We start from the raw sequence: 14469 nt of genomic DNA on the forward strand, positions 1-14469 counted from the left end.
CCTGTATCAGTGTGAACTGTGGGGTTGTCCTGTGCAGGGACAGGACTTGGACTCAATGACTCTGGTGGGTCCCTTCCAACTCAGGACATTCTATGATTCTATGATCCTTTGTCTTTGGTATTTTGCTTTTCATTATCATAGGTATAATTTTTATTACTGCATATTTTAAATTGAATTTTTTTAATTGCATTTTTTAATTGTTCTTTTTTTTTTCTTAATTCTGATTATTTAACTGTCTTTAACTCAACCAATGAGTGTTCTCACTGTTACCCTTCCAGTTCTCTCCCCCATCTGGCTGCAAGGACGGAGGGAGCTGCTGTGTGGGGCTCGGTTACCGGCTGGGGTTCAACCATGACGGTCCTTCCTCCACCCCATGTTCCACGCCATGGACGTCAGGCTCAGGTCCCACACGATCCAATACATCCTCACCAACCACCGCTCCCCTTCCCACCCTTTGATGTCACACACAGACAGTTGCCCTCAGTCCATGGGCCACCCCTGTGAAACGTCCATAAAATGTCACAACACCCCGTTGAGCTCATGGAGTCCGTGGCTTTGGGCTCCATCTGTTCCGTGGCCACTCCGGACAGCACAGGTGTCTGTTCCGTGGGGTCACAGGCACCAAACCCAGCTCGGGTGGGAACCAAGAGGGTCCCCTCGTGTTCAGGGCCCAAAGCGCCATCTGTAGCACCTGCCCGTCCTTTTGAGTGCCCAGAGCCTTCTTCTTGGGGCTAAAATCCTCAGTTTAGGGTCCCAACATGTCTTTTCTCACCCATGGCCTTTGTTCAGGGCCCCCAGTCTCATTGTTAGGTGGAGCTCGTTGCCTGGCAACAACCAACCAGTAGTCTGGGGGGAGGCGGTGGACCCGGGACAGCCAATCGCATTTGAGGAGGTGGGGAAGTCATGTGATATGTAACCAGCCAATCAAGCTTTGAGGCCTGCAGGACAGGTGGCGAGAGTTGAACAAACTGGGCAGCGTTCAGGGGCGGGCTGTGCTGGCTGCATCAATCACGGCTGGCGGGAGTGCAGTGCATGGATGATTGACAAGTGGTCTGACCAATCATTTGATGGGAGGAACCAGGGGAAATCCCAGACAGCCAATCAGAGGAAAAAGTGCCTCAGGAAGGGCGGATACTGTGGGGGGAGTGAACCCTCAGGCAGCCAATCAGAGAGAGCATCACCTCAGGGGAGGGTGGGCCCCAAACCAGGGTAGAGTGACAGCCCAGGCAGCCAATCAGCTGCAGGATCAGCTCAGGGGAGGAGACTGACAGCCCTCTCGACCAATGGTGGCGAAGACCAAGCTCTCTCCATCTCTTTGTCCTGCTGCCCACCACAGTTGGTTTTTTTTCCTTCACTGCTGTCCTGCTCCTGTTCCTTTGCCTGTCCCCCTTCCTTGTTTTGTCACTCTGTCCCAGTCCCAGTGTATTTCTTAAGCTTTTTTCATTTCATTTTCTTTTTCTTCCACTCCTTTGTCCTGCTCCCTGCCCGTCTGTCTCTCCTTCCCTTTGTTCTGCTGCCCATCTCATTTTCCCTTCTCGCTCCAGCTCCCTGTCCTGCTCCCCGCCCCTCTCATTCCCTCTCTGTTTCTCTGCCCTTCTCCCTGTCTGTTCCCCACTCTGGTTTTCTGTCCTGCTGCCTCTGTAGTTTTTCCACTCTCTCTGTCACTCTCTCCTGCTCCCTGTCACTTTCATTTCTCATTCCATCTCTGTCCTGCAGCCCAAAGCTGTTTTTTGGTCTCCATCTCTGTCCTGCTGCCCAGCCCAGGCTTTTTTACCTCTGTCTGTGCCCTGCTGCCTGTCTCTTACTTTTGCTCGTCTTTCCCTTTGTGCTGCCTCCCTGACCCTTTTTCCTCTCTCTCTGTCGCCCTGTCCTGCTCCCTGTCTTTGTGTTTCTCAGACAATCCATGTGCTGCTCCCTTTCCTTCTCTGTCTCTCCCATGTCCTTCTTCCTATCACTCTTTTCTTTCTCTTTTTTCTTTCTTCCTTTCTTTCTTTCTTTCTTTCTTTCTTTCTTTCTTTCTTTCTTTCTTTCTTTCTTTCTTTCTTTCTTTCTTTCTTTCTTTCTTTCTTTCTTTCTTTCCTTCTTTCCTTCTTTCCTTCTTTCCTTCTTTCCTTCTTTCCTTCTTTCTTTCCTTCTTTCCTTCTTTCCTTCTTTCCTTCTTTCTTTCTTTCTTTCTTTCTTTCTTTCTTTCTTTCTTTCTTTCTTTCTTTCTTTCTTTCTTTCTTTCTTTCTTTCTTTCTTTCTTTCTTTCTTTTTCTTTCTTTTTCTTTCTTTTCCTTCCTTCCTTCCTTCCTTCCTTCCTTCCTTCCTTCCTTCCTTCCTTCCTTCCTTCCTCCCTCCCTCCCTCCCTCCCTCCCTTCCTCCCTTCCTCCCTTCCTCCCTTCCCCTTCCTTTTCCCTTTCCACTCTCCTTTCCTCTTCCCCTTCCCCTTCTCCTTCCCCGTCCCCTTCCACTTCCTTTTCCTCTTCCACTTCCTCTTCATCCTTCTGTAATTGCTGCTTCTTTCTACACCTGTATGCTCTTCCCTGCACCATTTATCCTCTCACTGTCCCTTTGTCCTGCTCCTTGTCCTCATCTTTTCTGTCTTTATTCTTGCCCTGCTGCCTGTCCTGTTGCTTCTGGCAATAGACCCCTGTCCAGATGGCTCTGCCTTTTATTTTTCCACTCTTCCCCTTTCCAGCTCCTCAACCCTCCTTTTCCTCCAGCTCATTGTGGGTTTTTTCCCTTTGTCTATCTCTTCATCCCCATCTTACCTTTGCTTTATTTCTCAGTCCCTTTGTTCTGCTCTCTGGCCTTCCTTTTCTCCATCTGTACATACCCCTCCTTGTCCGTTTCATTCTCTACCCAGCTTTCCTTCTTCTACTGCTCCCCATCCCCCTTTCCTCTGTCCTGTTCCTCGATTCTCCTCTTTCTCCCTCCCTGTCTTGTCACGGCTCCTCGTCCCAATTTGTCTTGATCTCTCCATCTCTCCAGCCTTTTCCCCATGTGTTTCTTTCTCTCTCGCCTCCTCTGTCCTCTCTCTTGTCTGATTTACCTCTGTCCTCCCCAGCAGTTTAAACTGAATGACCAGGTGTCCCTGTGCTCTGGTATTTCCTGAGCACTGCCCTGGGGAAGATCTGTGTCTGCAGGGCTGGGGGTCATTTAGGAGCTGGTCTCCTTCTGCAGACGGCAGAGCCGGGTGTAGTTATGGCAGTGGTTATGTGAACTGAACTTGTCCTGATGTACCCGAATGGAACCAAACTGGCTGAATATGGTTTTCTTTGCAGCTCCAAGTCCAACCTACATACTCTGCCCTGAAGAACAAGAGACCTTGTGCTGTTTTCCAGATGTCAGTGGCTGCAAATCAGCTGAGAACATCTCTGCCTTAGCGATGATGCTTTTTGGTCATTGATTTCTAACACCGTCTGAACTTTGGTAAGCAAGAGGAAGAGTGGTTGACAGAGTCTGTTTTCTGAGAGTAACATGTTCCTGTACCTTTCCCATCCTTCTGTGGTGAAAGAATTTCTTCCCCTGCGGAGAGAACTGCAAGACCCGCACCTCTCAGGTTGGACTTTGCCTCCAAACGTGGCGCAGCCTTTTCCGTTGTGACGTCACCCACTGCCGTTGATGTCACAAAGCAGCATCAGCGCTGAGGTGGGCCCAGCAGGGTATAAGACCAGGGGTCTCCCTGCGCCTTTGTCACTCTCGATCTTGAGGGAACTGAGATCGCAGAGTTTTTGGCTCGCTCCTGAGCAAGCGAGATGCTTGTTACCTGCACCTCAGCAGGTACCAAGCGACACACAGAGAAGGTTGAACGTTTGAACGGGTATGTTTGAAAAATCCTCCTCCCCTTTCCCCAGGTGCGTTTTCCACCTCGTCAGCTGGGGTGGGTGGAGGGTGGACATGAGAGGAAGACAAGGGTAGCATGAGAGTTCGGTCTGGAGCTGGTGGAAGGCAGCAGCCGCCTTTCAGTCTCTTCATGAATGCAAGTGTGAGGCCCAGAAAGCCTTTGATCTCTGCAGGATGAAAGACAGGTCCGTTTTGGATTGGACAGACAGAGTCCAAGAGAGTGGCCCATATATAGCCTGCTGTAGGAATTGTGAGAGCTCAGCACAGTCCTGTATTGTGCTCTGCAGGGTGGGTTATGTCCCCGAGCCTGCTTGGTTTTCCTCTCCACTGGGACCAGAAGGACAGCAGCGTGTCCTCTGTTGACCGTGGATTTGACTTGTGCTCCTGACAGAGGAGTTTCCTTTGGAAACCTGGTCAGCTCCTCACCAGGGCTCTGCCTTAGGAAAGGGGATCAAGGTTCTCTGAGGGGTGCAAGGAGTTGTCCAGGAGAACAAAAGGGGATTTTTTATTCCTGATGAGTGTATGCTGTGAGCTTTTTGAGAGCCTCCTGGAACAAGCAGGAGGCATTTCCAGCTCGCAGAGCGGTGTGTGCTGTGTCATGGCAGATCAGGCTCAGGGCAGTAGGGCCCAGCCACCAGAGTGTTTCTCTGGCACTTCCTTGGTTGCCTGTTGCTTGCCAGCACGCACTGACATTCAGCCCTCCCTCCCTCTTTCCCCAGTCTGCATTTGTCTGCAGTTATGCCAAGAGAAGGGCCAGAGAGAACCCGGCTGCGAGAGGGGAGACACACAGCCCCCACCTGGCAGCTGTTGCACTGTAGGGGCACAGACTGAACCTTCTCTTGGGAGGGGTGGAGAACAGCATCAGCACAAGTGCCGATCGGATGGTGGGCTGGAGAAACAGGCGTTCCTTGTGTCCCTTCCATTTCCAAGAAACCCTCTCCAGCCCCACAGACATGAAGTGTGGCCATAGCTCTTGTTGCAACTGCTGCTCTTAGTCTGGAATCAATCTTGAGCCCTTTGTCCCTAACGAAACAATCGCTGCCATGACAAATCCCCCACTGGGGCAGCTGGTGACAAGCCCAGCAGTGACTCGAGCTGGTGCAGGACCAAGCCAATGCACATGCCAGGAACGCAAAGCTCAAGGGCTGCAGTCCCTGCTGCTGCTCTCCAGTCTGCTGCTGATCTGCACGGGTACCGCCAGCTTCACCATCCTTTTCCTCCTTGCTGCTCTGCAGGAAGATGAAGGCACTGAAGGCGACGACCCTAGTGCTGCTCCTTGGCTTATTCTCTTTCGGTGAGTCTCTGCAGAGCTCCGACCTGAGGATGTTCCTTTAGGAGGTACTCAGGGCTCCATCCTGTCCTGTTCCACTTCCCCCGCTGTGACCAAAGGAGCTCAGCTAAGAGCAGAAAGTCCCCTAGAGAGCTGTGCCAGTCCCTGCTCCAGCGGGACGGGTGTGGGGGTGAGGAAAGAGTGACTTGCCTTCCCCAGGAGGGCTAAGCCAGTTCTCTTCAGGTGAGGGAGAGGCCGTGGCTGAACTCTCCTGCCCCAAGGGGTTGAGAATCTTCTGCAGGACAAGGAGCACAGTCCAGAGCAGGGAATGTCCATCTGTTGCAGAGTCCGTACACGACAATGGCCACAAGAGGAGAGACAACTAAGGCACTTGGGAGAGACACAGAGAGGGGAGCGGGCAGTCCGAGGCATAACCCAGCCTTAGCCCAAGTTCTAAGCTCTGGTGCGTGTCTGACAGGTGTTTACCACGTCGGACAACTTGGCACCTTAACCCTTTGGAGAACCGCAGCAGACTTAGGAGAAGACCTGAGCGTAACCCTGCCCCTGCCCGACCAGCTCCTTAAGCTCCAGGAACAGCTTTATCACCTGCGCTGGAGCGCAAAGGATGTTGCGGAGCGGGCTGTCCAGGAAGGCATGAAGCAGGCAGAGCTCCCAGGCTTCACCGGACGGGTAAGGGCACAAGGCAGAAGGATCTACTCAGGGGTTTGATCCTCCCTCCGGCACATATCCTACTCCATTTCCTGTCACGGCCAACAGGCTGGTGCTGCTGGAACAAGTGCTGTCATGGCCACACTTCTTTTTCCTGTTGCTCCACACTTCTTATGGGGAAGAGAGAGCCGTGATGGGAATTACAGCTGTCTGAGTGGTACCTTCCTCTGCGTCCAGATCTCGTGTCCTCCTCAAGAGAGGACTGGCAAGAAAGAATGGTCTCAGAGGTCCAGAGTTAAGCCAGTCCTAACTCATGCCCTGAAGGCTTTTCTGTCCTTGCTCCCTGGCCTGGGGCCTCTCCACAGGAAAAGCCCCTTCCCGCAACTTCAGCATTCAGAGCGCTGGAGTGAGCAGCCCCCCCTTTCTGATACCCGTATATCACAGCACAGCAAACTTGGGAGGCTCCCATGCAATTTGGGTGTTCCTTTAATCTGAAACAGGCCTTGTCCCCATTCACCTTGGCTGGCCTTGCAGGGGAGCTGCTTGCCCTGTTCCTTTTCCTTCCAACAGGCGCTCTCCTTTGTGTTCCTTCCCAGGCTGTTCAGGAGATCATCAATCAAGCTCTGGAGAAGCTGGAAGAAATCCAGGTCCCGATGCCTGACTACGCCCTGAAATCAGCAGGTGCCGTGACATTGTACATACAAACCAGTTCCAAAGCGCTCCCTGTCCAGATTGACAAGATGGGCATTGGAACGTGCCCAGGGGCAGGATAGAAGGGACGAGAAGCGAGGGGTCAATTCATGCCCTAAAAAGGCCCCCACTGACAGAGCCTGTAACAGGCCAGGCCCCATGGGAAGCACAGAAAGGCTGCTTCACATTCTTGTCTTTTTCCACGGCCCCATATGACAGTTTAATGACACCTTGCTACGTGTCCCAGAGGGGCTGTGCCAGTAAGAAATAGGGGAACCCACTGTAGGACATGGAGGACAACTGAGAAGCCTTTTCCAAGTCAAGAGTGTAATATTCCTCCTGACGCTGCCTGATGATCATGCTCATGTTTTAATTTCCAGGGGCTGCTGTCATTCGTTCCAGGACCTCTCCATCCCTCCAGACTGCCAGAGCAAAGGTGTTCTTGTATTCCCTGCCGGTCATGGATTACATGAGGTCCCCTGAGCTTATTCTGGAGGTAGGAGCGCCAAGAAGCAGTAAAACAAAGGTCGGGAGAATGAACCAGAAATGCTGCTGAGAGTTGCTCTCCATTCTGTCTTTGCTCCTCAAAGCTTCTTTTCCTGCCTCCTTCTCGCATGGACCTGCTCTCCTCCTGTGTCTCCCTGCTGAGTATTTCCTCTCCCAGAGTGCCCCAGGTTCTGCGCGGGAGCTTCTAGTAGGCCAGGCTGCTCCTGCAGTCTGTGTCTGCCCAGTCGCTGTGCAAAGTGTCAGCACAGCACGGAAGGAGAAGGGCAGAGGTGCCTGCAGAGCTCTGGGATGTGCTCTTAGTGAGCCCCAGCGGGCGCTGAGAGCCTGCACTGCTGGAGGGCCCCACGTTGGGCTCTCAAGCCGTCCTGGCCCTGCTCCTGAGCTGCCTGTGCAACCTGAAGAGCTGGCTGGTGCCAGGGGAAGGAGGTGGCAGTGGATGAGAGGGAGCGAGGGCTTCCCCTGACAAGAAGGGTATATCCAGGGGGGCCAGTAGCTGCCACCTGCTCTGGGCAGGGGCCTTTCATCCTCACCGTCCCTTCCTTTTTCCTAGTGAGGGCTCTGGGCCGGGAGAAGCACAACTGCTGCTCTGTTCGGTACCCACAGGGTCTGAGTGAAGGCCCTGGCTGTGGTTCAGAACGGAATTGATTGGCCTAATGAATTCTTAATCCTCGGATGCTCATGGCAGGAATGAAAGCCAGGGCAACCTTCTCCATGTCAACGCAGTTTCTTCTTGTCCTTTCAGCCAGAAAATCATCCTGGTAACTGCTGGCCCTTCCCAGGAAGTCAGGGACACGTGTTCATCAAGCTGTCTGTGCCAGTCATTCCCAGGGCAGTCACCATGGACCATGTCTCGGGGACAGCGTTCCATGGAGAAAGTCTGTCCGGAGCTCCAAAGGACTTTGCTGTCTACGTGAGTGATTTCTCTAGAGTGGGGGGCAGGGGGTTGCACAGCATTTCTAAGCAGGGAGTGAAGATGGGTCAAAGAGTTCAGTGGCCTGAAGCTTCCTCGTGTCTCTCAGAAGAAACAGGCTCCTTGGTGTTGCTTCCTTCCCATTGTATTCCTCTTTTATACAATGTACCACTCAAAACCAAAAGCTTTTAGGGCAAGATGCTACTTTAGGAGCCACAGGGAAAAGGAGCTGGCACAGTGCATGGTCCTAGACCTTCTTGGCTTCCAATCCCAGTGGCATTTCTGATCCTCAGGTTACCTTCCACTCACTGGGAGCATCTGCTCCTTTTCTGACTGGCAGCCTGGACTCGTTGAGTAGGCAAGTGTGACATGCTGCCCACCTGCAGCTTCTTGTATTTTCCTTGTGCTCATTGTCCTTGGACTACGTAGATGAAATAACCCCGTACTTCACCGTCTGAACTTCAGTCTTGCCATGGTGATACCAGACACTCTTTGTTTTCTCCACCCCTGTCTTTCTGTAGGGCTTCAAGGAAGAACACGAGGAGCAGGGAATATTCCTGGGACAGTTCACTTTCCTGGCAGCGCTGAATCCCAGTCAGACCTTCCAGCTGGAGGTATGGGGACAAAGAGGGAGGAGAACTGTAGGAGAGGAGGAGAAATGCGGCTGGATGGGGAGAGGCTTCCCTGCCAAAGGAAGCAGCAGGAAGGAAGCTGTTGAAGAAAGCCATCGCTGCAGCACTACTCTGTCAGTGCTCACGTGCCAGAGAGGAAAAGGCGACTCATTTCTTCTTGTCATTTCAGAACGAGCTCCCTGGTTTTGTGAATTACATCAGGCTGCAAGTGCTGAGCAACTGGGGCCACCCGGACTACACCTGTGTATATCGGTTCAGGGTGCACGGTGATCCGCCCAAATATGGGGGAGAGGTGCCAGTTTCAGTTGTCAATAAATTCCATTAGTTTTCACCAAGTCGAGTTCCGGTCTGCTGTGCCTGTGATGTTGACTGGTCCTCCCTGAGCTAACTGGAGCTCCCTGTCCTTCTCTAAACCCACCAGCTTATGGCAGACTTCAGGAATACACAGCAAGATTTTGCTTATTAGGGAAAACAGAAAAAAAACAGTCACAAATCTGCAGAAAGTCTGACATCCACATTCTTGTTGCCTACACAGGAACATCATCAAGGCCCTGCCTGTACACCAAAGATTAAATTAATGGACAGTTTTCCTGTGCAGGAAGCAACTAAGGATCAACTGATTGGAGCCATCTGTTATTAACTGTTTTCACTAGAGGCAGGTGCTACTTCAGCTTCCATCTTTCAGTCTATTGCCCATGAGAAAATGGAAGTGTGGTTTTTTGTAAGAAGGAAACCTTAATTGGAAAGTTGGTTCATGGGCTCATTTGCCTCTCTGGGCACATATTGAGTTCATAGCCCAGGAAAGGTTACAGAGTGATTAGCAAAGCAATCCCAGGACACTTAAGAGATCCCATAACTGCAGGAGTCTCTCTTTCCTTTTCACCCACAGTTCCCCAACCCCAAGGCAGGAGCAGGCAGGGCAGTTGTGGACTCGGGTCGCGCCAGGGAGGAGAGGGCACGAATAGCATTTGGCACCCAGGGCTGGGAGCAGCAATTTGTGCTCTGAGCTGGGGCTTAGTCCATGTGCAAGCCCAGCACAGATCCAGATACCAACCTGAGGGTGTCAGTTCATCCCCGGTGCCACACACATGGCACCTTCTTCCATCGCCTCCTCCCGATGAGCTGTTTTGCAGCCCCTTCCGGCTCAGCCCAGCTCAGACAGCTGCACTCTGGCCCAGGGCTGACTGGGGCTGGTGACCCTCGGGGCAGCAGCAGGAACCGCTCTGACCCTGGTTGTGGGGCTGTCCCTGGGCTGAGCCCTCGGGCCCTGGGCTGGTGAACTGGGCCAACGTGGAGTCCAAGGGTGCTGAGGTCAACAGGTCCCCCCGTCTGTCCGTGCTGGGAGATACGTGCTCCCGCAGTGCTCCTGTTCCTGGACCTGAACCTGGTCCATCCTCATCCAGAAGTACACATTTGTTGGGTTGATTTTTTTTCTTAAAACTGAAGATAATTCAGGTAGAGGCAGAGCCTGCTTAGAAGTCTTAGCAGTTTAGGGACAGAGGTCAGTGGGGGGCTGGGGCCCTCGGGGGTGGGGGCTGATTCTACCCCATGCCCTTGGCCTGGCGCTCACAGCTGGGAAGGGACTTTCCAAAATCCTGCTGGGAGGAGCCAGATGTGGCCACCCCCGGCACAGCCTCAGGGTCTGCTGCCAACCTGCCCTCGAATCATCTCTTCCCATTGCCCAGGAGTCACTGCGAGTGTTGCTGTTCTCCTTCGGGCAGCGTGGTGCTCAGCAGGCACAGCCAGAGCTGTTCCTGTGCCAGGAGAAGACTTCACACAGAGCCTTGGCTGATGGTGACACTTCCCACCAGCCATCCAGCTCTGGAAGGTCCAGATGCCACAGAGGGGACACGGACCGGCTGTCACTTCTCTTGCAGAAACAGGATTGAAGAGCAGAAGGGAGGAAGGACAAGAAGAGTCCATGAGGTCAGAAAGCACATCAGACAGCTGGTACAGTCATGATGACAGCAGAGGGAGGAGAGAAAGAGATGCAGTGACCTGACCGGGACAATGCTTCTGATGTAACACCTGCCACACAAACACAGAGAAGAATACATTCACCACATAATGCCGAAAGCAGAAGTTAGAACACATGAAGCACCATGGATCTGCTAGGAACCATCCAAATGATGTGTGGGAAGGATGATATACCTGGTGACAAGAACAGCATCTGCCAAAGGATGCAACAGGAGAGCACTGGAAAATGAAAGATTAGGTAATTTGGAGCAGCAGCTGACCTAACAATTTCAAAACTAAATACAAATTCTGGATGGTTCCCCATGGACATAACAAGACACGTGTAGAAGGCAACTGAACAGGGAGAATAAAGAAATTGGTGCAACATGTGTGAAAGCTAAACGGCACACAGAACACGCTCTCCCAGTTGAAACTAAAGCTACGCTATTTTTTTTTTAAATACAGTACATTTATTATAAACATTCAGACTGGGAAAAATTAGAGTTACCCTTGCCCTTAAAAATGTTTTTATTTCATGCAGTTATTTGATGGTGTCAGTGCGGAAAGAGTTTCTTTCCTTTTAGTCTCTATAGAGACAGACAGAAGCCTTGGTGGTTTCCTGGAGGAAGTGGGAAAGGTGCCAGGAAGGGAGGAGAGCACGGGGAGATATGGAACAGAGGTGGAGACAGAGCAAAGATCCGGTGCTGGCAGTGAGGACACTCCTGCTGTGCAGGTGCTGCTGAGGTCACAGCCCCCAGAGCAGCTGACAGACATGAACGGGTCACTGGCTTGTGCTGGTCCCTGGTGGGGAAGAAAAACCCCTGCAGCCTCTGGAGCTCCACGCAGGAGCAGTGTCACCATCATGACAGTCCTTCCTCCACCCCATGGACGTCAGGCTCAGGTCCCACACGATCCAATACGTCCTCACCAACCACCGCTCCCCTTCCCACCCTTTGATGTCACACACAGACAGTTGCCCTCAGTCCATGGGCCACCCCTGTGAAACGTCCATAAAATGTCACAACTCCCCGTTGAGCTCATGGAGTCCGTGGCTTTGGGCTCCGTCTGTTCCGTGGCCACTCCGGACAGCACAGGTGTCTGTTCCGTGGGGTCACGGGCACCAAACCCAGCTCGGGTGGGAACCAAGAGGGTCCCCTCGTGTTCAGGGCCCAAAGCGCCATCTGTAGCATCTGCCCGTCCTTTTGAGTGCCCAGAGCCTCCTTCTTGAGGCCCAGATGCTCATGTTTAGGGTCCCAACATGTCTTTTATAACTCAAGGCCTTTGTTCACGGCCCACAGTTTCCTTTTTAGGTGGAGCTCGTTGCCTGGTAAAAACCAGCCGTTAGTCTATAGAGAGTCATTGCACCCAGGACAGCCAATCACATTTGAGGAGGCGGAGAAAGTCATGTGATTGATATGGAACCAGCCAATCAGGCTTTGAGGCCTGCAGGACAGGTGGCGAGAGTTGAACAAACTGGGCAGTGTTCAGGGGCGGGCTGTGCTGGCTGCACCAATCACGGCTGGTGGGAGTGCAGCACATGATGATTGACAAGTGATCTGATCAATCATTTGATGGGAGGAACCAGGGGAAATCCCAGACAGCCAATCAGAGGAAAAAGTGCCTCAGGAAGGGCGGATACTGTGGGGGGAGTGACCCCTCAGGCAGCCAATCAGAGAGAGCATCACCTCAGGGGAGGGTGGGCCCCAAACCAGGGTAGAGTGACAGCCCAGGCAGCCAATCAGCTGCAGGATCAGCTCAGGGGAGGAGACTGACAGCCCTCTCGACCAATGGTGGCGAAGACCAAGCTCTCTCCATCTCTTTGTCCTGCTGCCCACCACAGTTGGTTTTTTTTCCTTCACTGCTGTCCTGCTCCTGTTCCTTTGCCTGTCCCTGTTCCTTGTTTTGTCACTCTGTCCCAGTCCCGGTGTATTTCTTAAGTGTTTTTCATTTCATTTTCTTCTCCTTCCACCCCTTTGTCCTGCTCCCTGCCCGTCTGTCTCTCCTTCCCTTTGTTCTGCTGCCCATCTCATTTTCCCTTCTTGCTCCAGCTCCCTCTCCTGCTCCCCACCCCTCTCATTCCCTCTGTGTTTCTCTGCCCTTCTCCCTGTCTGTTCCCCACTCTGTTTTTCTGTCCTGCTCCCTCTAGTTTTTCCACTCTCTCTGTCACTCTCTCCTGCTCCCTACCACTTTCATTTCTCATTCCATCTCTGTCTTGCAGCCCAAAGCTGTTTTTTGGTCTCCATCTCTGTCCTGCTGCCCAGCCCAGGCTTTTTTACCTCTGTCTGTGCCCTGCTGCCTGTCTCTTACTTTTGCTCGTCTTTCCCTTTGTGCTGCCTCCCTGACCCTTTTTCCTCTCTCTCTGTGGCCCTGTCCTGCTCCCTGTCTTTGTGTTTCTCTGACAATCCATGTGCTGCTCCCTTTCCTTCTCTGTCTCTCCCATGTCCTTCTTCCTATCACTCTTTCCTTTCTCTTTCTTTCTCTTTCTCTCTTTCTTTCTTTCTTCCTTTCTTCCTTTCTTCCTTTTTCTCTCTTTCTCTCTTTCTCTCTTTGTTTCTCTCTCTTTCCTTCTATCTCTCTTTCTCTCTTTCTCTTTTTCCTTCCTTCCTTCCTCCCTTCCTCCCTTCCTCCCTTCCCCTTCCACTTCCCTTTCCACTTCTCTTTCTTCTTCCCCTTCCCCTTCTTCTTCCCTGTCCCCTTCCCCTTCCTTTTCCTCTTCCTCTTCCCTTCATCCTTCTGTAACTGCTGCTTGTTTCTCCACCTGTATGCTCTTCCCTGCACCATTTATCCTCTCACTGTCCCTTTGTCCTGCTCCCTGTCCCCATCTTTTCTGTCTTTATTCTTGCCCCGCTGCCTGTCCCGTTGCTTCTGGCAATAGACCCCTGTCCAGATGGCTCTGCCTTTTATTTTTCCACTCTTCCCCTTTCCTGCTCCTCAACCCTCCTTTTCCTCCAGCTCACTGTGGGTTTTTTCCCTTTGTCAATCTCTTCATCCCCATCTTACCTTTGCTTTATTTCTCAGTCCCTTTGTTCTGCTCTCTGTCCTTCCTTTTCTCCATCTGTACACGCCCCTCCTTGTCCCTTTCATTCTCTACCCAGCTTTCCTTCTTCTAGTCCTCTCTATCCCCCTTTCCTCTTTCCTATTCCTCGATTCTCCTCTTTCTTCCTCCCTTTCTTGTCACGGCTCCTCGTCCCACTTTGTCTTGATCTCTCCATCTCTCCAGCCTTTTCCCCATGTGTTTCTTTCTCTCTCGCCTCTTCTGTCTTCTCTCTTGTCTGATTTACCTCTGTCCTCCCCAGCAGTTTAACCTGAATGACCAGGTGTCCCTGTGCTCTGGTATTTCCTGAGCACTGCCCTGGGGAAGATCTGTGTCTGCAGGGCTGGGGGTCATTTAGGAGCTGGTCTCCTTCTGCAGACGGCAGAGCCGGGTGTAGTTATGGCGGTGGTTACGTGAACTGAACTTGTCCTGATGTACCCGAATGGAACCAAACCGGCTGAATATGGTTTTCTTTGCAGCTCCAAGTCCAACCTACGTGCTCTGCCCTGAAGAACAAGAGACCTTGTGCTGTTTTCCAGATGTCAGTGGCTGCGAATCAGCTGAGAACATCTCTGCCTTAGCGATGATGCTTTTTGGTGGTCGTTTTCGAACACCGTCTGAACTTTGGTAAGCAAGAGGAAGAGTGGTTGACAGAGTCTGTTTTCTGAGAGTAACATGTTCCTGTACCTTTCCCGTCTTTCTGTGGTGAAGGATTTCTTCCCCTGCGGAGAGAACTGCAAGACCCGCACCTCTCAGGTTGGACTTTGCCTCCAAACGTGGCGCAGCCTTTTCCGTTGTGACATCACCCACTGCCGTTGATGTCACAAAGCAGCATCAGCGCTGAGGTGGGCACAGCAGGGTATAAGACCAGGGGTCTCCCTGCGCCTTTGTCACTCTCGATCTTGAGGGAACTGAGATCGCAGAGTTTTTGGCTCGCTCCTGAGCAAGCGAGATGCTTGTTACCTGCACCTCA

This window comes from Caloenas nicobarica, chromosome 35 (assembly GCF_036013445.1).
Source record: "Caloenas nicobarica isolate bCalNic1 chromosome 35, bCalNic1.hap1, whole genome shotgun sequence".
Taxonomy (NCBI): domain Eukaryota; kingdom Metazoa; phylum Chordata; class Aves; order Columbiformes; family Columbidae; genus Caloenas; species Caloenas nicobarica.